We start from the raw sequence: 25,143 nt of genomic DNA, 5'->3' as shown, positions 1-25,143 counted from the left end.
GTTACTGGACTTTAATATGAAGATCATCCACTTGGAAACTTTACGTAAATAGCAAATTGTATTAATTTTATCAAGAAACAAGAGTTTACTTTTATACTTCTAATTTTTCAGTATTATAGCTCTGAAAAATATTTTGAGAAATTACTATTTCAGCTCAGTGATATGGTAGGTAATATTTTAAAAAACATAGAACAGTTGGACTTTGGTGTAAAAAGCTTCCTTCAGTGAGTCCAGTCAATGGTATTTTTTAATTTAAAGTAAACTTAGGCATGTGATGGTGGTGCATGCTGTAATCACAGCACTTGGAACTAACGGCAAGAGAATGGATTCTAGGCCATCCTTGGTCTTTTTAGGGAGTTCCAGGCCAGCCTATGGGCTACAAGAGACTTCAACTACAACAAAACTGAAACTTAATAAAGAATCAATGTATAAACTTGAATATCATAGAGTACAATAAAACTAAAATTTTTTTGTTTTTGTTTTTGCTTTTTGTTTTTCAAGACAGGGTTTCCCTGTGTACCCCTGGCTGTCCTGGAACTCACTCTGTAGACCAGGCTGGCCTGGAACTCAGAAATCTGCCTGCCTCTGCCTCCTCCCAAGTGCTGGGATTAAAGGTGTGCACCACCACTGGCCAAAACTAAAATTTTTAATGCTTTATTTTCTCCAAACCAGATGTTATACAACATCCCATACAATGTAACTATCCCATCAATGACAAGTTTTTGTCAACAATGAGCCAAGTATTCAAAAAAAGCAGAACAAAGGATACTCATCATACTGAACAGACACACAGTATACAAGAGATGAACAGCTCAGGTCTCTGTAGTGTTACTGACCACGCCTGCCTGCTAAGTGTCCATTCACATCTTCACAGTTCACGACACTGTTGCACTAACTGCAGTACAGAGGTAGCTCAGTCAAGGTTGAGTTTTATTGCAATGTGTGGTCTAATCTAAATTGTAAACTAGGAAAAGAGCTGGGCCTAGTGTTAATGAGCTATAACACTTAGATCATTATTGGTGTTTCAAGATGGTAGACTAGAAAGAAGAAAAAGGGGGTGGGGCTTAATAACCCACTCACGGGGTACAGGTCACTCAACATTTACCTTTTTACGCTAGTTTCCTTACTCATAAGCTTTCACAGCCTAAACTCACTTTGAGGAATCCCTAAGCTTATGAAAATAAATTAGTACCGAGAAAAACTTTGCAGGGTCTGAACTCAGGGTGAGTTCTCATTGCCTCTCCAGATGTATTTACATGCTTCTTACATGCATAATGAATCAGAGTAGATTGGTCAGTCTTTATATTATATTCAGAGTTTTAAGTTTGACCAGTTTTGGTTTTTTAATGAACTCAGGTTTTAAGAAAACAAAACAACAGATTCTGGGCACCTTAATCCAGGTTTGCATTAGGAAAAACCTGGCTTAGAAAGGATCATGATGTTAATTCTTTAAAAGTGGCTACTGTGTGTATAAGGTATGTATTCCTTTTGCTGATAAAATCTAAAGCTCCTTCCACTGATGTCAATGTGGAAACCATTTTGTCCCATGGCTGCTTACAGATCTGCAATAGGATTAAGCCGGCTGCAAGTGCTCATTAGATCAGGCTTTACAATGGTGTCTGAGCTGGCGTCTGTTTCTCATAGACTTCCTCAGAGACGGACTTAGACTGGCTCTTCAGAGCTGGTCTGATTTTACTAGAAACAACTGCATCACATCAGCCACTCTCAGAAACCTGCTTTAAGATGGAGTCGGCCCTAACCCTGAAGCAGATGAAGTTTCCTGAGCCTATGCTCCCTCTGTAGGATCAAACAAAAATATGTGATTAGTTTCTGGAGCAATGTATACTACTGGTCATTAAATATTCCAATGGGCTTCTTCTGCCTTACAACTGAACTTCACAAAACTGTAGCTGACCTTGAGTAAACATCTACTGATGAGGTGTACATGAGCTCTTACTTGATTATGAGATGAATCCCATATCATTTTCAAAGAAATTACAGAATTCATGGAAATGAAGCAAAAAATTAGAATGCTTTAAAACTAATTTCCAGTATGCAGGCTAAGTTGAGCATATTTACAGTTAATTCTACCTAGTAGCTAGTTATCACTGCCTGACAGAATATAGTTACTTAGCAAAATAGCAAATTGACTTTTGTTACTAACTCCAATTTCTTTAAAGTAGCTCCACCCTCAGTGTTTTGTTATCTTGCTGACATGCGGAAATCCACCAAGTAATTGCAAAACTAAGGCTCATTTGCAAACTTCCCTGGCTACTGTCTAACTTCCTAAAGCAGATCAAATGCAAACTGAACTAAGGCTGAACTATGTTTGACAGCATTAGGCAGCAAACTGAACTATGTTCTTCTGTCATTTGTTATTAATATTTTGAAAATAATACTGTAAAAGTCCTCAAATGAAAAGTGACCAAGAGGAGAGAGCATTTCTACGCCATTACTGCCAATTCTATACCATTAGAAAATGGTCCTGCTTCTCCTTTGCTTTTCCATGGAAATTAGCACTATGATCTTCCACATACTTGGTATTGTATGTGAAACAGGTAAAAAATTCTAAAAATAGCTCAACTCAGCTTGATTTAGATCACCAAGAAATTTCACACTGTAGTGTATTTTGAGAGTTACAACTTTCAGTCACTTTAAGAAGGTAGTTTTCTGCATAGATATAAAGGAAATGTGAGAATAATGGAAGACAAAATTGGAAAGGCAGTACCCAGAAAGACCCTAAGTGACAGGTTTAAAAATGTCAACTCTTTCTTTGATGCCACTCAGGCTTAAAACAGGGCCTCTTGAGTATGCCATCCAGCAAGCTCCAGGGCACTTATTTATTCTACGGCCTCAAGTCAAACAACTGAGTTAAAGCTGGAGCCCACTGATAAGTACCAGCAACTTTCATGTGTACTACTGTTTGGCAAATGCTGTTCTGCAAGAACTACAAAAACTTTCTAAGCAAACTAATCACAAGACAATATTCAAGAAAACATGGTAATTACATGTAAAAGACAGCGGATAATAAGAGACTATGGCTACGGCAGACCACTGCCTATGGGATAAACTACCGACTCTCTGAGACTTCCTCCTTTTAAAAGTCTCTCTCTCTCAACCCCCTTTCTCCCCCCCCATCTCTTTCCTCCCCCCCCCCCCCCCACGCACGCTGGGGTCAGAAGATAGCTTGTAGGAATGACTTCTTTCCTTTTACCACATGACTCCAGGAGCTTTAACAGCATCAGGCAGCAAACCCCTTTATCCACTGAGCATCTGATCAGCTCGGGGAACTCCCTTACAAGCCACCACTCACAACTCTTTGATTAAAATTTCCCATTCTGGGTCTTCATGCTCACTTATCTGCCTCCATGTTACTGTTTATCTTGTTCACTCAGCCTGGATTCCTCTCCCTCTGCAATGTTCTTGTCCTCTGTGAAGCCTATCCTCACTTGGCCCACAGCAGTAACTCTCTTTCTATAATCCCATAGGACACGTGGTCTCTATCACTGAGCTGGCGTGCAGCATAGAGTACCTTCTATTGCAATTCCCTTCTAACTAGATCACAGGTTCCTGGGGTTTAGACATATGCTCATATACTTATATAAGCCCCGTGCATGAATATATACACATGATAGGTACCTACAGACGGGTGATTAACATGGTAATGATGATGATAACCTAATTGGTTCCCTGACAGTTTCTGAAGCAACAATGTCAACACACAGGTAATACTACTAGCTATTTTCTATTTCATCATATATACCAACTCTATAAATTATATAGTATTTCTCACATTTTAAGATGGAAAAACTGAGGCCTTAAAATGTAATTTGCTCATGTGACATGTATATAAAAATCAAAATGTATGTTATAGAAGTAACTAAATTTTCTCAATGATAATACTTTTTAGAATACAGACATCATTATTCTTTTACTTAAAGATTATTTTATTAGTTCTTTGATAGTTTCATACATGTTTCCAATAAATATATCTTGACTATAAAAAAATGTAATTTGCTCAAAATCATAGAGCTAGTAGATAATGAAGTTAGGATTGGGATATTTACCCCCACTCTGTAATTCATTTAAAACCACAACCTATATTAAAAAAGCCTTATACTTTTTTGTTGTTAATGTACATTTGTCTACTAGATTGGACCAGGACAGCCTCAAACTCAGATTCATCTGCTTTGCCTATTGTATTGGGATTAAAGGTGTATACCACTATTCCTGGTAAACATGACTATAATTATTTTTGACTAACAAATCACAGTTAGATGTTTTGATATATACATGTACATATATACATACACACATACACACAACATGGTGTAATGAAACTGTATTCATTAACATATCCAGTACTTGCTCATCTACAATTCTTTTGTGGTTAGACATTTGACCTTTACTTTCTTGTTTATTTGCAATCAGCATTCTTGCAGAATGTAATCATCCTATGGAACAGAGCTGAACATCTACTCACCTCCAGTCTATTTGAAACTTTCTACCTTTTAATGTACCACTTGCAATTTCCCCCAAGTTCAGCCTCTGGGAACCATCCTGTTACTTGTTACTTCTCCAAATTCCCCATTTTAGATGTAACTTATCAGTGAAATCATGCAGGACCAGCCTTGCTGTACCTCATTGATTTCAGACAGTAAATGTCTTTTAGATTCATGTATGTGTCACAAAAGGCAAGGCTTCTTGTTGGAGGCTGAATAGTATGAGGCATAAGAATCTGTCTGTCTGTCCGTCTGTCTGTCTATCTATCTATCAATCATCTATCTTGTATGTTTCTATCTATATCATGTTTTCTGTATCAGTTCATTCACTTGTTGATACTCTATTGACTCACTATCTTACCTAGAGTGAATGATGTTAGGAGCTCACAACTACAGCTGTCTTTTCAACATTCTGATTTTGGCTCCTTTGGGAAACAAACCCACTAGAGTGATCACATAGAGCTCTCCCTGAGTCCACTGAAGAACTTGTGAGTCACTGTTCACAGTGGCTGCACTCATTCACACTTATACCGATAATGCATAGGAATTCGCTCTTCTTTGCATATTTGACAATACTTGTCACTTTTCATGTAATTTAAAAATATTTGCTTTGAGATAAAACATATATGCTAATCTATGTAAAGCATACAAATGGTTTTAGTATAGCCAGTTATGCTAGACCATCGTCTTTAAACATCGGCACCAGTACTTACCTCACCCTACTCTAGGTAAATGCTGATCCTTTTGCTGCTGTAATGTGATTCGTTGTTTTTAAAGGCCAAGAAATATTCTACAACATGGATGTGTTACATTTTATTTAACCATTAATTAGCTTGAAGACATGTGTTGCTTTCTATCATGAATAATGGTGCTCTAAATACCAACATATGTCTCTGAATGGACATGTTTCCGTTTTTCTTGCTTGCATACTTAGAAACGGAAAGGCTGTGTTCCATGGCAAGTGTTTAATCTTTCAAGGGGCTGTCAGTTTTCATTTGTTTCCTGGTGGTCTCAGTGTCTCCACTTCCTTGTCTACACTTGCCCCTGTGTTTATGGCTGTGGCCAACCTAGTAGGTGTGGAGTGACAGCTCATTGAGGTGCTAGTTTGCATTTCCTAAGTGCTAATTACTACATTGAGCATTGAGCCTTCCCCCAAGTGTTTAATCTTTCACATTTACAAGTTCAATGAAGAAGTCTGTTTGGATCCTTTGGAATAGAATAAATTCTATCTATTGCAAACTGTGCGGCTTGCAGACACATTTGCCTGCTTTGTAATTTGTGTTACACTTTCTTATTACTGATGAAGGCTTTGTTCACTTAGTTTGCTTGTGCTTTTGGTGTCTGGACGCAAACTGAGAGTGAAGCTGGATAAGTGCTTCGAGGCAGTCACGTGTGTCCATGTGCTAGTGCATCCTCCTGTAGCAAGGCTGAGATTTACTCTTCAGCTATGCTTCTTATTGACCTTACAAGGCTACCTTTTGGAAGATGAAGGTAAGTCAAAAGTAGAATCTAGCTCTTTTAAAATTAATTACTTGTGTGTGTGTGTGTGTGTGTGTGTGTGTGTGTGTGTGTGTGTACAACTCCAGGGAGTAGGTTCTTCTCTCCTACTCAGGTCTACCCTCTGAGCTGTCTCACCTGCTTCAAGGAAATCCTCTATTCCACTCCCAGTCAGTGCTGTCGAGTCTCTCAGATGTTAACTCACTTCATACCCTTTCCATTTCCTGCCCTGCCCGAGGCAGGTCTTCTCCAAATAATTGGAGGCAGCTGTGTAAGAGTCCCTACTTTCCTGCCTTTACGGAAAGCAAATGTATTGACCATTTATTTGGGGTGTCCTTCTCTCATGAGGACTCAAGGAACTGCAGACTTGCTATCTCTTAAGTACTCAACTATGAGAAAATAAACACATGCTGATGTGCTGCCACACGTGCTTCATTAGTCTGGAAATCTGAGCTGTGCTATCCTGATTATTGTGTGTTATTCAAAAACTTCTAGTAATTTTGTGCAAATATGTTTTTCTCCATGGTATCTCCATGGCTTTGACATTTAATTTAAAAGGGTTATTTTAGGAATCGAAGTCTTAAAATACTTTACCAGAACTTATTTGTTAACAAGAACATATTTGCCTCAAAGTAAATTAATGAAAAGCCTGGTATGTCCAAGGTTTCACTGGGACAAATAGTCATTACATGTGGGAAAACACTAGGTATGTTGGCATATGAGGCTGAGGTAGGAGAACTGTGAGTTTGTGGCCAGCCTGAAACACACATTGAGACCCTGCCTCAAAACACTAACTGTGGAGAAATGTGACAGCTGCTCTTGGCAGCCAGACGCAACAAGGAAGGCGGCTTAGCAAAGGAAAGGAAGCAGCCAGTGACTCGAGGCACTAGCAAGTATTTTAGTTTGATATGTGACGTAGCTCCCAGGGCACCTGTTAATTTTGTACATTCCTAGGAGCATACTTTACAAACATCAATAATGGATTTTCAAGCCTGATTATACCTACCAGAAAAATGATATAGCAACTACTCACCTCTTCCAACTATGGTTGTTTTGGGCATCTATGAGTTACTTCTGGGCACTTTTAGAGACTCTAGCAAGCTACAGACTCAGTCTAAATAAAATACTTTTAATAAAATAAACAATTCAGTATTAAAAGCTATCTGACTCATAAAGATCTAATACTGTCTTCATTCTAAGGAATGGGTGATTTTACAGGAAAAAAATGTTGTTACCACATCAAAACAGAAGTACTGTTTTAAGCTAAAACAACTATTAGCTAGAGTTTTTTTGTTTTGTTTTGTTTTTTTTCCCTATCAAACTTGTTCTGGTCACCAGATCTAGCCCACCACTGATCCTTTCCAATGGCTGTATCCATACACCCATAACACGAAGTTCTAGAAAATTGTTCATTTGTCATATTAGATTGACAACATGAGCCTGTATTCATAACACTGGTAAAAAGAAATAATTCTCCCCTATAAACACACACACACACACACACACACACACACACACACACACACACACAAACCAGTATGTCTGACATATGGTGAAGAACAGAGTGCTCGATTTCCAAAACCTGTCACACCAATGAACTGTGGCTTATATCTCAAGTGCATGGACACCCAAGCACACATTGTGCAGTTGCAGATACTTCCAATTCTTTATTTCTGCCTTAAGTTTTATCATATAGGTGTCTATTGATTTTTACTGTCTGAACAGGCATAGTATAAGTACAAAGGTGAATAGTCATTAACTGCGTCCATTCTGCACTTGTTTTGTAAGCTGGTCTAAGTGCTTACAATGCAACTGGTGGTTTAAAATACTTGGATTACAGGAGTAGAGAAGGAACCTATCTTCTGACCAGGTGAGGAGAAATGAGTAATTAGATTCTACACATTTGGTAAGAAAAAGACAAGGGCAGGGTGAAGGAGATCAGGAGTGCTGAGGCAAGCCTTCTCTCAGACAAGTGTAAACATCTGGAATAGAAATAGAAAGCCTTTGCTTAGCTTCATTGGCAGTAATCACAGCAGGCATGCTCAAGCAACAATTGACAGGACAAGGTAGCCAGGGGAGAGGTTGCCCAAGGCATAGAAGAAGGACTAGGCCTGATCTTATAAGCCATCTCAGCTGTCACCTGACCGATGATCAGCTTCCCACTGTAAGGCAGAGGAGCCACCCAGGAATGCTTTTAAGGGAAAGTGCCCAATTTTGGGAGTCTCCAGGTTTCTTATCAAGTCTTTGTGAGGTTAGCAGAAAAATGGAATGAGACTGGGAATAATCTAATACTGGAAGCCTACCTGCCTGAAACACGAGATCTGCCAGCAGTTCCTCTCCACTATCTTTTCTGAGTGTGTCTTCTGCTTCAGGGTAAGAACTCTCTTAAGGCTGTGAGGATATTTTATTTTTCCTTACAGTCATGGCTTGCACATATATATGTATACAGCAGAAATTCAATAAAGGCCCATTTCTATGTGCAGCTCCCCCTTCATCTCATTGCTCTCTCTGAGAGCCTTTAAAGCCTTTTAGGGAAACCTTCCATATACCTCATCACCTTTGGGCTTTCTTATAAAATAATAATACATAGTAACACAAAACTGTATGTGGTGAGTATGGGGGAGGAAGAAGAGGGAGAGGGGAAAGAGAGATGGAGAGAGGGAGGGTGAAGAAGAGGGTGAGAATAGCAAGAAAAAGCTGTCTAGAGCAGAGCAGCACACACACATACACAGACATACATAGTGACAGACACACATACAGAGAGAGAGAGAGAGAGAGAGTGAGTGCAGTCTGGAAGGCTATCTCAGCAGAACTTAAGCCACTAGCTTGGACCCATGACTGACTTCGAGTCCTCCTTCTAGCCAGTCCCAGACACCCCTTCCTCACAACCAGTCTCAGAGCTGAGGCTCCTCCTTGACATATTATAGCTTCCAGTTCAGTGTTTGTCTGGGATTCCTGCCTGTGGGAATGAGTGGGTCTCTGATTCATGTGCCTTCTCTTGGGCTCTTTCCCTTCTTTCTTTATTGTCCATCTGCGATGTATCTTTGTTTTATCTTATATTTTATTTTGTTATATTAAAAAGCCAATATTATGTTCTAACACAGTAAGAATTGGTCTACTTTCAAAAGGCCCCATCACTTTTTACGGGGTTCCTAGTACGCTGAAGGTGTATTAAGAACTATGGGTTCAACTGAGAGATCCTCAGGGACGGCAGCAAGTAAACGAAGAAAACACTAGATGTCAGCCTTAGAGCCTCCATGTACATCAGCACATGTGCATGCATGTGCAGCCCTAAATGCAGACACACATGCAAAGAAAAGAATGTCTATAATGAAACAGTAAAAATTACTCATTAACTCTTGACCCTTTAATCAATATAATTTTTATATTTAATATGTATTATAAAATGGAAAGTCCAAACCAAGCATTTGTTGGACATCAGAGAATGACAGCTGTCCTGAAGAAATGGAGGTATGGCTCTGAACCACTGGTTGTGCCAGCTGAGCTGTCTATGGAAAAATTATTTTTATTTAAAGGAATGACTATGGAAACTACTGTTATTCTTAATTGGTATTTCACAAACATTTTCTCCAAAATGAACAAAATAAGCCTGCTACTTGAAGGAATATATACATATATATATATATATATATATATATATATATATATATGTATATAAATATATACATTTATATTTATACACATTATAACTAAATTTAGCCTGAAACTTTGAGGTTTATCACTAGTAACACACACACACAACAAGTTTCAAGGTTTCAGGCAAAAGTTAACATTTTTTGACATTTGTCATTGTGAAGGTGCCATAACTTCAAACAGACTTCAGATGAGATTAGTGGTGACATTTACAAATGTAAACTTCAAAAAAAAAATGTAAACTTCAAAGTGATGTAGTAACAAGTGGGTTTTGGGAAGCTCTCTAGAACATCAAGTAAATAGTATTTTCAAACAACCAGTGTATTATGAAATCCTGTATTGGTAACATATCCTCTTATATTCAGGACAAATTAATTAATTTTGAGTATAAGGAGAGTTCATTGTAATGGTTTGAGAGTCCATAATTTAATTAACCTTCTAGAAACTACCACTCATGCTGAAAAACTGGATCGCCATATGTAGAACAAGACCAGATCCTTTCTCTCACTTGTATAAAATTAGCTTCAAATGTATCAAAGGCTTTAGTGTATGGTTTGAGACTATGAAATTGTTAAGAAGAAAAAAATCGGGGAAATACCAAAAAACATTTCAAGACATAAGCATAGACAAGGTCTTTCTGTAAAATACTTGTGCCACTTTAGAAATAATGCCAATGGCATCCTAAGTGCAGCAAAGAACACATGTGAAAAGGCAGCCTACAGGACTGCAGACAGTCTTTATTACTTTCAATCTGATAGAGAACAGTATATACACTAGATACTTAAAATTAAAAAATTAAATTATTGATTGGGTAATCAATAAATGGACTAATAAAAGGATAAGATAATTCTCAGAAGATGTAGACTGCTGTCTCTAAGCAGGTGAGGCCAGGTGAAATATAAGGCTAGAGCCTGTGATTGGGCAATGGAAAAAGAAGGCGGGGCTAAACGTTTTAGACTGGAGGGGCAGGGCAAAGAGACAGCAAGAAAGAGACTGGACAACAGAGAACGGGAAAGAAAGATGGAGGAAAAAGATGAACCAGATCCACATGGCCTGGAATAGCCACAGGTAGCTATGGATCTCATAGAAGCGCAATAGAATAATGTAGGGCAATTTGTCCAATCTAGGTTTGTAGCTTGCATCAATATTAAATGGGTTTTGAGTCCTTTGTGTAGGCATTTTGGGGGTTGAGGATTTACTGTTATAAATCTGGCTGTTGAGTTACAAGCCTCTGGAGTTTTCATTTATGGGACTAGGGGTTTAGAGCCAGCAGTAGCCAGTCTCAGCAGTCTAGCCACAGGGGACAGATAGAGTGCAAAGCTGTTCCCCAGCAGGCTAACCACAGGAACCTGGGAAGACAGAGACTTGTGGCTCCCCATGGGGATAGCAAGACTGCAGTGCAGGTGGATAGCAGGACATAGTGTGGATTGCTTTTTAATAATTTCACGAGGTTTTTTTCTTTGAGTTTGTTTATATAGTGGATTACATTGATGGATTTCCAAATATTGAACCATCTTTGCATTCCTGGGATAAAGCCTACTTGATCATGATGGATAATTATTTTGATGTGTTCTTGGATTCGGTTTGCCAGAATTTTATTGAGTATTTTTGCATCAATATTCATAGGGGAGATTGGTCTGAAGTTCTCTTTGTTGGGTCTTTGTGAGGTTTAGGTATGAGCATGATTTTAGCTTCATAGAATGAATTGGGTAGTGTTCCTTCTGTTTCTATTTTGTGGAATAGTTTGGACAGAGTTGGCATTAGTTCTTCTTTGAAAGTCTGATAGAATTCTGCACTAAAACCATCTGGTCCTGAGCTATTTTTTGGTGGGGAGACTTTTAATGACTGCTATTTCTTTAAAGGTTATAGAACTGTTTAGATGGTTTATCTGCTCCTGATTTAACTTTGGTGCCTGGTATCTGTCTAGAAAATTGTCCATTTCATCCAAATTTTCCAGTTTTGTTGAGTATAAGCTTTTGTAGTAGGATCTGATGATGTTTTGAATTTCCTCAGTTTCTGTTGTTATGTCTCCCTTTTCAGTTCTAATTTTATTAATTTGAATACCGTCTCTGTGCCCTCTGGTTAGTCTGTCTAAGAGTTTATCTATCTTGTTGATTTTCTCAAAGAACCAGTTCCTGGTTTTATTGATACTTTGTATAATTCTTTTTGTTTCTACTTGGTTGATTTCAGCCCTGCGTTTGATTATTTCCTGAAGTCTACTCTTGGGTGTATTTGCTTCTTTTTGTTCTAGAGCTTTCAGGTGTGTTGTCAAAAACCACATGATCATCTCACTAGATGCTGAGAAAACATTTGAAAAAATTCAACATCCCTTCATGGTAAAAGTCTTGGAAAGATTAGGAACTCTAGGCCCATACCTAAACAGAGTAAAAGCAATATACAGCAAACCAGTAGCTAACATCAAACTAAATGGAGAGAAACTTGAAGCAATCACACTAAGATCAGGGACTAGACAAGGCTGCCCACTCTCTCCCTACCTATTCCATATAGTACTGGAAGTCCTAGCCAGAGCAATTAGACAACTAAAAGAGGTCAAAGGAATACAAATTGGAAAGGAAGAAGTCAAAATATCACTATTTGCAGATGATATGATAGTATATTTAAGAGACCCCAAAACTTCCACCAGAGAATTCCTAAACCTGATTTAAAAAAAAAAACAAAAAAACTTCAGCAAAGTGGCTGGTTATAAAATCAACTCAAACAAATCAGTAGCCTTCTTCTACTCAATAGATAAACAGGCTGAGAAAGAAATTAGGGAAATGACACCCTTCACAATAGTCACAAATAATATAAAGTATCTTGGAGTGAATCTAACCAAGCAAGTGAAAGATCTGTATGACAAGAACTTCAAGTCTCTTGAAGTTCATGAAGAAGAAAGACCAAGTGTGGATGCCTCAGTCCTATTTAGAAGGAGTACCAAAAATACTCAAGGGAGCAAATATGGAAACAAAGTGTGGGACAGAAACTGAAGGAGGAGCCATCTGGAGACCATTCCACCTGGGTCTCCATCCCAGGTACAGTCACCAAAGGTAGACACCGATGTGGATGGTAGGAAGTGCATGCTGACAAGAGCCTGATATAGCTGTCTCCTTAGAGGTCTGCCAAAGGCTGACACAGCTAACCACTGATCTGATCAAGGGTTTCCCAATGGAGAAGTTAGAAGACTGAAGGAGCAGAAAGGGTGTGTGGCCCCATGAGGAGAGCAACAATACCAACCAACCAGAGCTCCCCAAGGTCTAAAACACCAGCCTGGGAGCACATAGGGAGGGACCCATGACTTCATCTGTACATGAAGGGGAGGATGGCCTTGTCTGGCAGAGGTGGGAGAGGAGATTCTTGGTCCCATGAAGGATGAACACCGAGTTGGAGGGGGGAATTCGAGGATGGGGAGGTGGGAGTGGGGGGGGTAGATGGGGGCACATCCTCATAGAAGCATGAGGAGGGGGATGGAATAGGAGGTTCCTGGGTGGTGGGGGGGAAGGGGGGTTAGGGGATAAAATCTGAAATGTAAATATAATATCCAATAAAAAAAAAAGGAAAAACAACAACAACAAAAAAAGAATATGACATGATATGTCAGGACGGTGACAACATCGTGAAAAGGGCAAGTGCTGGGTTTGCTGAAGAGGTGCATCTCTGCAATCCAATCTTAGATTCTCTTAAAGCGCTATACAATACCACAACATTGATTCGAATAAAACAAGTGTTACCGGCAACAGAAGGGTGAAAGACAAAAACTGCATAAAGGAAGAAAGCAACTGAAAATATTACCCATTGCAGAGAGGTGTTCTAAGTTATTAATAAACCATGAAAATGCTATGTATGTATACTATGGCCACAGTAAAAGGGTTTTGGATTAAAAAAAAAAAAAACCATGGATAGGAAGAAAGATAAATTATAGTGGATTACTTGGGTGAGGCCTAGGGTGGGCAGAGGACAGAAGAGTATCCTGGAGAGGACACGAGTGTGCTGAGAACAGAAAGGCAGCAGGAGCAAAGGTCAGTGTGACAGCAATATGTTTTAAGATGTGGCCTTACCATGCTTGAGTACACAGCTGAGTATTGCGTGATGTAGTTTTTTTGTTAGGTACTTGTAGAGAGACTAAAGGTAATAACAGGACAAAGTCTGGGGAAATGGAAACATCACATTAGAAATAGTAATGACGCCTAGGCTAAATACTATGTACGTGTGATGGCTATGTAAAAACATTTTTTCTTTTTACAAGTATGACCTTTTCTTTTTCGCCAAAAGTAACAGGCACCAAACACACATGAGACTGTCTAGCAAGAGAAACTGTACAGGGAGCAAATGGGAAAGCAGAGCTAAGGAAGTGGCTAAACCCAGTGGTCAAGTGGGGGAGGAGGACGGAGGCAGAGGAAGCGATGCTCCATTAGTGCTGAGTAGCTCTTTCTTCTCCAGCAGACACACTGCCTGGTTCAACGGACTCCCACAACACATTTACAGTGCTTCTGGTCTTTCTTCCATAAACATGGTTTACATTTTGTTACAAAAGCTTCATTCTCTCTAAAGCACTGATTTGTAATGAGCATGTGTTATGCCTTACACCACCTCTGTGAGGAGGCTCTTAATTAGAAGATTACTTGCTATTAGGGAATAACAATCATTACTGACGCCAAATGAACATAACCCAGGGCATGCCAGCCCCCTTCCTCTTTTATTTAGTATACTTTTAAAAGTGAGATCATAGTGTAGGAAACCAGATAGACTAATGGTAGCTTCTTGAAACAATATGTAGAACTATGTGGCACTAATGCTTTAGTTCCCAGTTGAAAGTCCTTATATCACAATCGGAGAATAAACCCATGGCACTTAGGCTTGAAGGCCACATACTCACAGAGGATTCCTATAGGTCCAACCTGGGCTTGAGCTGTGAAGCACACTCATCATTCTATGCTCACAGCACTACAGCCGCCCGGCCAGTGCTTCACATGTACTGAGCCTGTCCCTGATGAGTGTGAGACATCAATTTCTTTAAACTATTTGGAGCTGTATGCCACACCTTATATTTTTCCTTTTAGAAACAGAGATAGGAGTTTCCATAAATTACAGAGTCCAGTTGAGAGTTTATAGAATGTCATCCATTACTTGCTCAGAACCATCCTGAGTCAGAACCATCCTGAGGTTATCAACTCAGCTTTAGAATACTGTTCACTTTACATCATTGAAACCCAGATACAGGGGCCTCAACAAAATATATTCTTTTCCTCACATATTATGAAGTGCCATTGGGTGCAGCAGAGTTGTTCTTTACATCTCAGGACTGTGTGACTTCTGGTATAACATGGTCACAGTGTGGCCAGTTAATTACTTCACTGTGTAATTCCACAGAGGAGGACAATGATGGCAAAACTTTCCTAGAAATCTGCATACTATTTGTCCTTGCACCATGTGTAGAAGGATGTATGAAGTCAGGCGATGCCATCTAGTGCTACCCTGCTCCCACTCCCACCTTCCCTCTGTGCATTTCCACCCTCTTCTCCTTTGAACATGGACCAGCTCCCTGGACATAACAGTGATGAGGGCTAAGAACAGGGTGTGGGTTCAGACGCTTCAACAGCACCATGAGTGCATGACCCACAGGAAGGGGAGCTCACTCAGGATGTCTTCATAGGAAATGCTGCTTTTCCCCAGGTCCTGTAGCCACATCAACCAATGGCTGAGTCTGGAAGATGAAGTACAGCATGGCTACACTGAAATGGGAGATTGACATCCCATAGTCCAAGGGGAGGTACTATACCACTGGGGGAAAATGACTGTTTAGCTGGTGCAGTCCTGTAATCTCAGCATTTGTGAGGCTGACCTATAGGAATAACCATAAGTCTGAGAGTTAGCCTGGGCTACATAATAATACTAGTAGTCAGCCAGTCCTATGCGGCAAGACTTGTCTATAGATTTGAGGCCTATTACAAAATTAAGAGTGACGCAAATGATGGGAAGACACTGTTGTCCTTATAGCAACACTTACCATTTGCAAGCTACCATTCTTTCTGGCATAGTATACGGTATGGGATTTTAGGCTATTTGGGGATATGTCCCAGGTATTGTGAAGGATGCAAAGCTGCTTCAAGTCCCCATGCCTAAGACTGCTGGTTATCTGAATGGATTTATCCCAAATCTCTTTATTTCTAAGTATTTCTCAACACAGAATATGGCAGTAAAATAATTGCCGGCTGGATATGGATAGGAAGACTACACTTCTCTGCTTTCCTCGCACACTGAAGTGAACACATGCTAAGTTTTGGCCAATGGGATGGATGGATAGCTATGTGCATCACTTCCTATTTAATTCCTTCTCTTCTTGAATCTGCTGACTAGAACCTGATCAATCAATGGAGACACCTTAGAAATGACAAAGTAAGAAGGGAAGGAGACTGGGTCTCTAGATACAGAGCTGCCATCCCAGTACTAGAACAGTGACCTAAAGACTGGCATGTGAAAGAGAAATGTCTCCTTGGGCTTTGGGGACAGTGCTGGAGCAGACACTCACTGAACTGTTCGGACCCTCGTGTGGCTTTCTAGCCGCTTGTCCCTGTTCCTGCTCAGAAGGCTAGAGATTAGCTGTATTCTACACTCCAGTTTGAGAACGCAGTAACCTAAAATATAAGAAATACTTAGATTTCTGACTTGTGGGAACGTTATACATGCATGCAGTGAAATGTATCCCACACTTTCCTTTCTCCACCCACCCCCACCAAGCCTCGCTCCTAGTTGGATGTCTCCTAGTCCCCCTTGCTTTTGACAGCCGACAAAGTTCAGTTACTGAGGCCTAAGACACACACTGGGAGTCAAAAATATTTTTTTTATTTTTTAAGGCCATTGTTTTCAACCTAAGACCAGAGCATGTAAGAGCCTGGGAAGAGTGGCCCCAGCTATCCCCAACCCCAACTGGGGCTAAGGTACATGGAACATAGATTTTAGTAAGTAATAACTCAGGAGTATCAGAGGGGAGGCATTAGCAATGTGGAAGTTTAGGAGTGGCCTGGCAATTTAGGTAATAAAGACAAATTAAATATAAGGCTGTGTGTGTGTGTGTGTGTGTGTGTCTTTCATTTGAGAATCCAGAGCTTTGGGGTGGGTAGTGAGGAACTCTTGCTGCCAGGGAGATTAGATCAGATTAATCAACTATAGTTACAGATGTATGTAGCTGATGTTCCCTAAATATGACAGAGAAAAGGCAACTGTGAACTCTCAACAGCATGGCAACATGGCTGCCTGAACAAGACCCAAATAATGACAACACTGGTTGAGATGTCAATGCAGAAAAGGGAGAACTCTTTAGATGAGGAGCTATAAGTGGTCAGTGGCCGCTGAGGGAGGAGAGTAAGTTTTCTCCTGGGATCAGTTCCCACACAGGCTGTCAGATCCCAGTGCTCAGCCTGGAGGAACCACATGACATGAGCAAGGCTAAATGGATTCAGTAGGTTATATACACATGTATGTGTGTGTATCTGTGAATGTGTGTATAAAATGATAATTAAAGAAGGGGAGGTCATGGTTGGGGAGGGAGGAGGGAAATGAGGAGATGGGGGAACTGGTTAGGGGTGACGTGGATGTAGTGTTCACTTATGAACCTCTCAAAACACAAAGTAAATAAATACTGCTAATACTAATTTCAGGAAATATGAAAAATAAAAAGGAAGATCATACTCTCCTATCCCACCATACAATAAACACAACTTATGAAGTGCTTATAATGAAAGAAACATTTCACATTGGCAAACAGGAATTATAAAGTGGGAACAGGATGTTGGAGGGTCCAAAAGAAATGATGGCTCCATTGCTTAATTGTATTAAGTAAACAGTGAAGGCTACAGTCAATCCACAAGTGGTTGTGCATTCCCATCATTAGAAATGCAAAAGGAAACCAGTTTCTTTCCCCTCTGGGCACTAGCACTGAGCAGATCCAGGGCAGCAGCTCTGCCCCCAATCTCAAAGAACCCAGAGGAAGCAGGGCTCCCAGGAGCTCTAACCCAGGCAGTATCTTAGGTAAGCAGCCAGCAATGGCTGCCCCAAACAGGGAGTAACTGGGACCCACTAGGACCCAGGAAGTCACTCCTGGCCAGGAGCACTGGTTCTTTCCGGTCTGGGCCTGAGCACTGAGCAGATTTTGGGCCCCAGCTCTTACCCCAGTAGTAAGACCCACCCCACACAACCAAGATAATAGGAAAGACAGGCTCTAGTCAGAGACAGGGCAGGTAGCACTAAGGAGATTCAGATGGCAAAAGGCAAATGCAAGAACATAAGCATCAGCAACCCAGGGTACTTGGCATCATTAGAACCTAGTTCTCCCACATAAGAAAGTCATGAATTCCCCATATTACTAGGAAAGCAAGATTCAGATTTAAAATCACTTCTAATGATGATGATAGAGGACTTTAAGAAGGACATAAATAACACTCTCAAAGAATTTGAGAACACAGGTAAACAGGTAGAAGCCCTTAAAGAGGAAACACAAAAAATCCCTTATAGAATTGCAAGAGAACACAACCAAACATGTGAAGGAATTGAATAAAACCATCCAGGACATAAAAAATGGAAGTAGAAATGTAAAACAATAAAGAAATCACAGCGGGAGACTACCCTGGAGATAGAAAACCTAGGAAAGAAATCAGGAGTCACAGAAGCAAGCATCACGAACAGAATACAAGAGATAAAAGAGAGAATCTCAGGTGCAGAAGATATCATAGAAAATATTGACACAACTGTCAAAGAAAATGCAAAATGCAAAAAGTTCTTAACACAAAACATCCAGGAAATCCAGGACACAATGAGAAGACCAAACCTAAGGATAATAGGTATAGATGAGAGTGAAGATCCCCAACTTAAAGGACCAATAAATATCTTCAACAAAATTATAGAAAAAAACTTCACTAATCTAAAGAAAAAGATGCCCATAAACATACAAGAAGCCTATAGAACGCCAAATAGACTAGACCAGAAAAGAAATACCTCCCGTTACATAATAATCAAAACACCAAGTGCACAAAACAAAGAAAGAATATTAAATGCAGTAAGGGAAAAAGGCCAAGTAACATATAAAGACAGACATATCAGAATTACATCAGACTTCTCAACAGATACTATAAAAGCTAGAAGATGCTGGACAGATGTCATACAGACCCTAAGAGAACACAAATGCCAGCCCAGGCTACTACCCAGCAAAACTCTCAATTACCATAGATGGAGAAACCAAGATATTCCATGACAAAACCAAATTTACACAATATCTTTCCACAAAAGCGGCATTACAAAGGATAATAGCAGGAAAGCTCAATACAAGGAGGGAAATTATACCCTAGAAAGAGTAAGAAAGTAATCCTCTTTCAACAAATCCAAAAGAAGATAGCCACACAAAGATAATTTCACCTCTAACAACAACAACAACAACAACAACAACAACAACAACAAAACAGGAAGCAACAATTACTGTTCCTTAATATCTCTTAACATCAATGGACTCAATTCCCCAATTAAAAGACATAGGCTAATGGACTGGATACATAAACAGGACCCAGCATTTTGCTGCATACAGGAAACCCACCTCAATGACAAAGACAATCTCTACCTTAGAGTAAAAGGCTGGAAAACAATCTTTCAAGCAAATGGTCCTAAGAAACAAGCTGGAGTAGCCATTCTAAAATCTCCAGTCAGAGAACACAAAGGGAGGGACTCACGGCTCCACCTGTATAGGTAGTTGAAGGTAGCCTTGCCAGGCATCAGTAGAAGTGACCTTGTTACCTGAAAGTTTGGATTCCTTAGTGTTGGGGAATTTCAAGAGCAGGGAGGCAGGAATGGGAAGATGGTGGGAGCCCACCTTCATAGTAATTGGAGAATGGGGGATGTGGTAAGGGGTTAGGCATCAGTGGAAGTGGAGGGCCTTGGTGCCTGAAAATTTGGATTCCCTAGTGTTGGGGAACTTGAGAGCAGGGAGGCAGGAATGGGAGGACGGTGGGAGCACACTCTCATAGAAACTCCCAGAATAATATGGATTAGACATGACAGAGGCAGGCTGCCAGAAGACTAGATTCCAGAATTCAAACAAAAAAAATCTTGATACTAAAATTTGTTTTGAAAATTGTATATTGCAGAATACACAGCTTCTGTGTATCTACTCATCAAGCAAGCTGAGCAGACCTGCTCAAACCTCTGATGTCCTGGAATTCCAGCTGGATGCAGTGAAGACACAGTGTCAGAGGCTTATCAATTTACTCTTCCCCCCACCCCTCTTCTAATATCTCAATGCCCGTAATCAGCTTGAAGAAGTTAATGAAGAGTCGGCGCCCCTATTCCCTGGGCTTGGGGACTAAGGTGGTTAATATTGAGCTGTCTTTCTAGGGAAAAATAGTGGTTTTGTTGGAACAGGGAAGATTAGCTAGGATTTATTGCATAGCCATAACCTATTGGCAGAAATATGTATAATTGTTATTAAGAAGAAGTTATAATTTCTTAAATGGCATAAAATTTACTTCGATTTCAAATTTAAAGTTTTTTAGTAGTACGAGTTTCTTATTGATATAAAAGTGAGATGAGTAGTGTTACTCTCATAGGCATTGTGCCTGTATAACACATTTAGGAATACAAGGCTTAGAACTCAGTCCTTCTTTAACTTTTTTAACTGATTTGAGATGGTTAGCCTGTGAGTTAAGGACCTATAGCAAGTTCGTGGCTCTGAGTTTATTATTAGGGTGTTTTCTATATTTTATTTAGAAATAGCTAAGAGGAGTTAATAGAAAACAGTCCAGATTACCTTACATGGATACTTGGTTTTCAAAACATCAGAAGTCCACAGAATTGATGTTACAAACATTTCTGTATTAATGTTCATTTTGATTAGAGACCTGTCTGCTCCTGACAGCTTCATGTCTTGGATTCTAAGAAGAAATTGAGCATCTTTGGAGTTACTCCAGTTGTGGTGAGACAGCCACTAGGCAAGAATTGCCTCTTTCCATCTACAGACAAATTACTGTCCAGAAAAGGACACACTTGCAGAATAGTTGACTGATTATATCTGCCTAGACAGAGTAATCAGCCCTTAATAATTCTGCAACACTAGGTCTGTCAGATGATCCTGGGCCAGAAGGCTGAAGATCGGATGCTCCAATGTTTTGCAGTATAGGGACTGTCAAGGTGTTCAGCGGTCTCTATAAATTGGCTAAGTTTTAGAAGCTATGCTTTGCGCTTCCCATAATTTCAGTTAACTCAGTCATTCTGGATTTCTGATGGGGTTGAAAACCTATAGTCTATAGCCAATCCTGGCTATTTACTTTGAGAGAAAAGATCTGAGAGGATGGTTTTCAGCTGACATTCATTCTAAAGCCAAGAAAAAAGCCAGGTTCTTTTAGTTAGGAGAGATGAAAGAGGTTCTGTTTAGTCAACAAAATGATTGACTGGGTATTAGGTCTATCTTGCACCTTACTGACACAAATTGGTATAGTTATGCTCTAATTGTATTTTGTGAGAAAAGTTCTATTTTAACAGGAAGGGTGATATGTAGGAGGAGCTAAGGTGGGAGGAGTATGGAGAGGAAGAGAAGGAGTAAGGAGAGGAGGAGGAGAAGAGGAGGAGGAGCTAGGTGATGAGAGAGAGAAAAGGAGGAGAGGGGACATGGAGGCGGATGTTCACATGTCTCCACCAGTCAAAGATAGTTGATATATCTAGGTTGGGTATTGGGTTACACTTCTGATTGATATTGAGCATTACCAAACTTATAAAGCCTTTGATTAACATTAAATAATTGTATAAAAGCAAAAAGGAGAAGGGGGCATGGGATAGGGGTTTTCTAGGGAGGGGAAATGGAGAAAGGGGATGGCATCTGAAATATAAATAAAATATCCAATAAAAAATAAATTAAAAAAAAAGAAAAAAGAAAAGTTGTAGTAAAACAAACAGATTTTAAAAATAAATCTTGATAAAATCGTGTCTAGACCATCAAAAAAAAAAAAAAAAAAGAAATGCAAATGGAAACACAGAAAGAGGCAGCTTGCAGATATCAAAGTGGCAAACTCTTAACAGCACAAGGTGGGAGAGTCAACAGGGCTGAAGCTACTTTGACATAGCTCATCAAGAATTTCTTAATTACTGAAGTTTATGGTATTTATTCAGGGATATGTACTATAGAATACATTACTCACTTTGAGTTAACAGATAGCTTTGGTATCATATGTATTTTTCATGATTTTAAAGACAGGTTGTTATCTTCCATTTTATCAGCCTGTATCTCTCCAATGCTCTGAAATAGTATACAAATATTCTTAATGGTGAACCTTTTTAAACTAGTAATGTAATAGTGGATTTTTTTTTTTTTTTTTTGCTTCTACACTATTTCTTATAATGTCCTATACATTGATAGGTTTAGGAACTTTACAATAATTATTAGGTTCCTTTTATTATGATATAAAAATGATCTGATTTACTTCTTAAAATATCTGCATGAATTAAAATTTTACCTTTATTTACATTATTCCAATGACTTCCACAAATTTACTACAGATGTATTTAACCAATCTTCCTTACTTATTCTGACTGTATAATTGGGTCTCAATGTCAACAATACCATGTTTCAAGAAGGTAAAAAACCTTTGAGAAGTAAAGCAGTTGTGTCAATCAGTATCACAGACAAGCTAATTACTAGGGAAGAAATTAAAGCTGAGTAGTAGGGCATTATTTGGGGGAGAAAACAGAATTGTACATTTGGCTTCACTGTTTTTTTTTTTTTAAATGAAACAAGTTTTATTACAGATAGCCCCAGTTTTCTAATTACAGTGTTTGCTTCAATTAAATAATAAAATAGGCATGCATTTTACATTTGCCTATGCTTTAAAGCTCATAATTTTTTTATTAGATATTTTATTTACACTTCAGATGGCATCCCCTTTCCCCATTCCCCCCCACCCCCCTTAGGAAACCCCTATCCCATGCCCCCTTTTCCTTTTTGCATTTATACATTTTTTAAAAATAATGTTAATCATAGGCTTTATAAGTTTGGAATTGTTCAATCAGAGGTGTAACCCACTGACCAACCTAGATATAACAACTATCTTTGACTGGTGGAGATACTTGAACCTCTGCCTCCCTGTCTCCCCCCTCTTTCTCTCTTTCTTCACCTAGCTTCTCCTCTCTTTCTTCTTCTCCTCTTCTTACTCCTTTTCTTCCTCTCAGTACTCCTCCTACCTTAGCTCCTCCTACACATCACCCTTCCTGTTAAAATGAAACTTTTCTCTCAAAATACAATTAGAACATAATTATGCCAATTTGTACCAGTGAGGTACAGGATAGTCCTAATACCCAGTCCATCCTTTTGTTGACTAACCAGCTCCTCTGTCATCTATTCTAACTAAAACATGTAGTTCTGAACCTGGCTTTAGGATGAATGTCAGCTGAAAATGCCCCAACAAATAACAAAGACATATGCTCCACTATGTTCATAGCAGCCTTATTTGTAATAGCCAGAAGCTGGAAAGAACCCAGATGCCCTTCAACAGAGGAATGGATACAAAAAATGTGGTACATTTACACAATGGAATATTACTCAGCCATTAAAAATAATGAATTTGGGCTTCACTGTTAAGGCATTTATCTTATATAAATAAGAGGGAGCCAGAACCTGAGAACCTAAACTAAATGCCAACTGTAGATGTACTTACTCTACATCCCCATGTTCTCATGGAGATGTGAAGACACAGAGGATAGTGGATTATGGTAGTATGCTAGGTGACTAAGAACATTCTCTTGCAAAGGCTGCTAAAACTGACAGCAGATGCTACATAGTGTTATTAACAGCCATGTTCAGATAAATGGGGCATTTATGGAATCAAAAGCATTAATAGTATAGAAGGCACTGTGGGTAATATTTATTTCTCCTAACTACCTCCTAAGATTGTCATGTATAAACAAGAAAATATTACTTAAAAATGCCTCAATCCCACTTGGGAGGGAGAAGAAAGCAATCACAGGAGGAGTGAGAGAGGGAGGGAGGGAACTGAGTAGGAAAGGGGACAGGGAAGGGAAGAGGGGAACATGATTGGGTGGGGGGGAACAGGACTGAAGCCCTCAGAGCCAGCAGAAAGAATGAAAACAGGCAATCTCAGGAAGTAGAAGGTAAGGGGACCCTCCAGAATGTACCAGAGACCTGGGAGGTGAGAGACTCTCAGGACTCAAAGTGACAGATGAAATGTAACTACAGTGGGAAGAAGGAACTTGTAGAGCCCACCTCCAGCACAAAGACAGGGCATCAAGTAGAGGGATGGGGATGCCATCCCACAGTCAAAGACTGGAATCCAGAATTGGTCCTGTCTGAAAGAACTGCAGGGACAAAAATGGAGAAGAGCCTGAGGAAAAGGAAGTCCAGTGACAGATCCAAATTGAGATCCACCTCACTTGCTTCAGGACCATCATGAAAATGTATAGTAAGTATTTTTAATTTGCTCATTTTCATGTTAAATAATTATATTTTATGAATAATTTTAAATATATTAGAAAACATTTAGGATACTATATAAAGTTATAGACATTTTAAAGTTACTACTGGGGGCTGGTGAGATGGGTCAGTGGTTAAGAGCACTGACTACTCTTCCGGAGGTCCTGAGTTCAAATCCCATCAATCATATGGTGGCTCACAACCATCCATAATGAGATCTGATGCCTCTTATGGTGTGTCTGAAGACAGCTATGGTACACTTACATATAATAAATAAATAAATAAATAAATAGCTAGATAGAAACATTAAAAAAAAATAAAGTCACTATGGAATGAACAGACTATGGGAGGTAAAACATGATCAGGTTAGAGACATTACAACTTTCTACAATGCACTTAGTTTTGTTTGTTTTTGTGTTTTTAAACGAAAGTCCACGTGGAGAGTTCAGTCAGTGTGTGATTTCTGACAGGTAAGGTGTAAGCTGATTTGAGAGGCTGCAGTTCATCTCTGAGACACCTCACTCTGCAGCTCTGGGTCTATCTCAGGTAGGTTAGTTCTCCTTTACAATCCAAAAGTCTCACCTATCCAATGAGCAAAGTGACCACAGGTTCCTCATGGAATTACTAGAATTTGCCTGAAGATCTGTGAGTAAACGAACATAGAAAGGGTGGCCACAATGCTATCGCCTTACTTAACTAGTTGCATTCTGTGTCACTCAGTGGAAGAACGCAACACCTCTTTCACATAAAAACAGTTTCTCACAGAAGATTCATTTTCCTGTAAAGACTTGACTAAAGACGTATGGGAACAAAACGGTAGGAAAGGCTTTCTGGGGTAAATCTAACAAGCTCACTCCAGCTCTGCTGTGAGCATCTGATTCTATGTAAGACATTTTGAGTCAACTTCAGAATAAAACTGAAACTCTAAGCAGGCATTCAACCTAAGATCAAGGCCATTGACCACCAAACACACTGAATGCTTTCAGTATTATTTCTTGAGGATGCTACTACAGAGAGCTTACAATGTTAATTAAA

At 39.4% G+C, this 25,143-nt stretch overlaps 1 protein-coding gene across 5 annotated transcripts in view; it reads right to left on the bottom strand.

The window, feature by feature from the left end:
• The window catches only part of Vps13b (vacuolar protein sorting 13 homolog B), a 567,993-nt gene that overhangs the window by 189,373 nt on the left and 353,477 nt on the right, over positions 1 to 25,143 (bottom strand). The gene's annotated exons all lie outside the window — the stretch shown is intronic.

Source organism: Arvicanthis niloticus, chromosome 13 (assembly GCF_011762505.2).
Source record: "Arvicanthis niloticus isolate mArvNil1 chromosome 13, mArvNil1.pat.X, whole genome shotgun sequence".
NCBI lineage: Eukaryota > Metazoa > Chordata > Mammalia > Rodentia > Muridae > Arvicanthis > Arvicanthis niloticus.
Note: the sequence above shows the minus strand (reverse complement) of the source record. Positions and strands in the feature narration are given on the sequence as shown.